Source organism: Sinocyclocheilus anshuiensis, unplaced genomic scaffold (assembly GCF_001515605.1).
Source record: "Sinocyclocheilus anshuiensis isolate Anshui unplaced genomic scaffold, SAMN03320099.WGS_v1.1 scaffold859, whole genome shotgun sequence".
Lineage (NCBI taxonomy): Eukaryota > Metazoa > Chordata > Actinopteri > Cypriniformes > Cyprinidae > Sinocyclocheilus > Sinocyclocheilus anshuiensis.
Window position 1 is genome coordinate 179,115 of NW_015542370.1, and position 4,073 is coordinate 183,187.

Consider the following 4,073-nt stretch of genomic DNA (forward strand, 5'->3'; position numbering starts at 1 on the left):
TGCATTTTTGCAGAACTGAGAAATGACTGCCTAGAGATATAGCTAGTCTTGTGTCAGGAGACCAAGAAACTGCTAGTACTGTATGAGATTTGGCGAAATGTATTTTTTATTTACATAGAAATTATTATTATAATAAACTATTTTTTCCCAAAAGTTCATTGCTGAATTATACATCTGTATCTGTAATTTAATTTATGTATATAACTAAGAAAAACTAATAACTAGATTGAAAAGTTTGAAAGACAAATTTATGCTGGCTTGTCTTAAAGTCTTCTTTAAAAACATAAATGGTTTGGTCGGTTAGCTGTTCTAGATGTTTGCTGAAGTGTTGCTAGGATATTCTGGGTGGTTGCTAGGCTCTTGCTATGCAGTTGCTGGGGTGTTGCTAGAGTATATGGTTGATAGAGTTTGTTCTTGACAGTAGGGCTGCTTATAGTTATGTTGTTCTGAACAACAGATTGCGCAAATTGTATGTAGCAAAATATAACGCAATAAAAAGCGAAATATAACCGTCGTCGTGAACTGGAAAAGGAAAGATCGTCAAGACAAACTTTCACGTAGAGCTGAGGAAATATTGCCGGATGGATGAAGGGATTAATCGATTGGATTGCTTTCTGCAGAGTGATCAAACGTCTTTAACTTTTGAAGTCTCACAATAAACAGAAACTCACTTGATCGTCTTCGTGTTATTATGGTGATTTGAAACAGGGGTTTTTACATTTTTAGATGCCACTGACCCTCAAATATGAACAACCTCATAAGGGACAACTCACAATCCTGAATGATTTACAAGAACATTTTTTTCCTGTTCACTGTACTGTACTGTTAGATGTATTATATGTTTGTTTTATGTAGTTATGTTGGTTACTTTATTTAAATTAAATCATTTATCTTATTTTATTTTACATTGCTTTTCTCGAAACTTTTCAACAGTTCCCCTAGAACTCTTCCCTTGTGCATATATGCATTTTAACCTAAATCGAAAAAATCCATGTACATTTATTACAGTTATTTGTAAGAATTCACTCACAGTTTTTGTTCTCTTTATCCCTTACAGAGCCTCCACTCAGTACTATCATCCCAGAAAAAATTGCTTCTGCCACGAACAGTGAATTTACTGCAGGAATAAGTGCAGTTGCAGTGGGCGCGGTTTTAGTGGTCCTCGCTTTAGTGGTCATCATTGGTGCTGTCATTTATAGGAAACACAGAAAGGCAAGTATCATAATTGCAGAGCAATTTGTCTTAACTTGTCTTATGACATTGAAATAGCATCTTGAAAAAAAATTCTGCCGGCTGATTTGCAAAAAAAGGCCTAATATTATGGAATTTCATGATGCTGCATTCAAAAGTATAAAAAAAAAAATCCATTATGTACATTTGTATCAAATGTCAAAAGTTTTAATGACAAAAATATTTAAAATTTATTATTTAATTTATAGTCAGCATAGAAGTGGAAAAATGTTCAAATACTCCATTTAATTTCAGAGACCTTAACACAAACACAGGTTTATTAAAAATAAATAAGCTTTTTTTTCCCCCCACAAAATCTACAATTTTCTGTTGCTGTTTGGATGCAGTAAAACATCCACAGTTGAAACATAAAACATCTGGCTCGTGTTTCTTTATAGTTCTAGCCTTGAAATCAGGATTAGGCATCAAATAATGTCTTCAGGATCATTCATACATGTGAAAACGGCACAAAGGAAGACAAGAATAATGTGTTCTTTAGTAAGAAACAAGTACTGGATTTTATCCAGCAAATATGATGCAGGTTTCTGTAATTTTATTGTGCAATGACAATGGAATGGTTGGATATTATAAACCTAAAGTAGTTACAGTTTATACTTTGGCATCTACATCATTATTTTCACTTGATTTGCATGGCATCCTGTAATTATGTTTTTCTATTGACTTACAGGCAAATTCTGACAAAGTGCCCCAAGAGATAGACATTGAAGTCAGCAGGTTGCACAGATCCCAAAGTGATCATGCAAGTTACTTATAGTTACCAGTGCAGGACTAAGCTAAATGGAATAACAAGATGGGTCGACTATAGGGAATCAAAATGTTGTTTCATTCACTGAGGAATGTAACCACTGGTGCTGCCACTGGGACACTGGTGCTGATTTCCCAAGAGATCCCAGGTGATTCTGCTGCCTTTGATAAGATGATAATTATGGCTCCAAGCACTGAAGATTGTCCACCAGATGGAGCCAAAGGTTTAGAAATCCTGTTTAATCTAAAAGTTTTGCATCAGTATGAATGGCTAAATAACAGTTGCTTTTATTTGTAGCACCACTGTACACTAACAATAGTTCCTTTGTTTCCTTTAATTAGAAATAGGCAATTTTGAAAATTCTTATTGATCATTAAATGTTAACTTTTTCCTAATCAAACCGAATACATGTTTGTCAAGTTGCCAGACATGATTAGATATATTGCAATATTGTTTGTCTCTTTTAGTATAATATATACAATAATATTTCTGTAAAAGCACATTTCACATAAAAAGCACACTCATATCTTAATAGCATATAAAGCCATATTAGTATTTTAAGTATTCAATCAGATACTGTGGCACATTCTCTTGTCAACAACTTGTCATAAAAAAATGACAGCGCAAGAGTCAATCGCTTTATTGTAGCTTTTGTGATCTCTGAGTAGTAAGCTAATTCTGTTTTTCTGTTTCCATCAAACCCTAACTTAATCTCCAGCGGAGATTCAAGATAGTCGTATCTGAAAAGCACAACCTTGGAGCACAAAAGCAGTCACAAGTAGCACAGGTATATTTGTAGCAATAGCCAACTGTATGGGTCAAAATGATTGGTTTTTCTTTTATGCCAAAAATCATTAGGATATTAAGTAAAGATCATGTTCCATGAGGATATTTTGTAAATTTCCTACCGTATATATATCAATACTTAATTTGATTAGTAATATGCATATGCTAATATGTTATATATAGTAATATGCTATGAACTTGATTTGGACAAGTTTAAAGAAAATATTTTTTATATTTGATTATACTTTCTTCATCAACTTTCTACAACTTTTTGATGTTTTTGCACCCTCAGATTTTCAAATAGTTATATCTCGGCCAAATATTGTCCTATCTTAACAAACCATACATCAATGGAAAGCTTATTTATTCAGCAGATTATGTATAAAACTCAATTTCGAAAAATTGACCCTTATGACTGGTTTTGTGGTCCAAGGTCACATATAAGCTGTTGGGTTTGGACCAAGATAATCGTCACTTGAGGCTTTATTTATTATCGTTTCTTTATGAACTGTGAGTGGCATTATAATATTTTTGTATTGTCTGTGCATTCTGTTTGTATTTATTTTATTTAAAATATATTCAAGTCTTACTGAAGACATCTCTGTTAGACTTCTCTGTACAAAGGCATTTACAACAGTGTATTTCTTTATATTTGTATAATCATACAACAAAATGTCTTTAGATTAAAACGGGTTATGCAGAATTGTCAGTTGATTGGATTGGAAAATGGAAGCAGAACCAAAAAAGTTGAAAGTAAAAACTTTTTGTATGATCTTAAATGCTTTCCATTCTCTTACTTACAGTATGTGTGTTGGCTAAAATGATTCTTGTGATGTAATGACAGAAAGTAAACATACACAGAGAAAAACATGTGCATCTCATAAAAGAAATGATCAGATTATGTATTAGTGTCCCGAATTATCATTAGCTGTGAGATGTGCTACTTACCTAAATAAAAGTACAATGTACAAAACAATACATAATTATAAAAGCATTTTGTGTATATTGTCTAGCAACAAAAAAGTGCAGCAATGGTGTATATACACTATACAAAGTGAACATGGGCACTAACCAATGAGTTAAGGGATTATTTCTACCTTAACATTACTTATATTTGTTTAATTGTCAAATTAAATAATATATTTTTACATACAACAGACCACATAGACAGAAGCTCCTTTGTTATAATAGAATTTTTTTTCCAGAGCATGTTTTCTAAATATATGATACTACTGTACATATTACAGAGCTTATTTGTTGTTTTTGTTAAATAGAAACTGGTTCCCAGTTA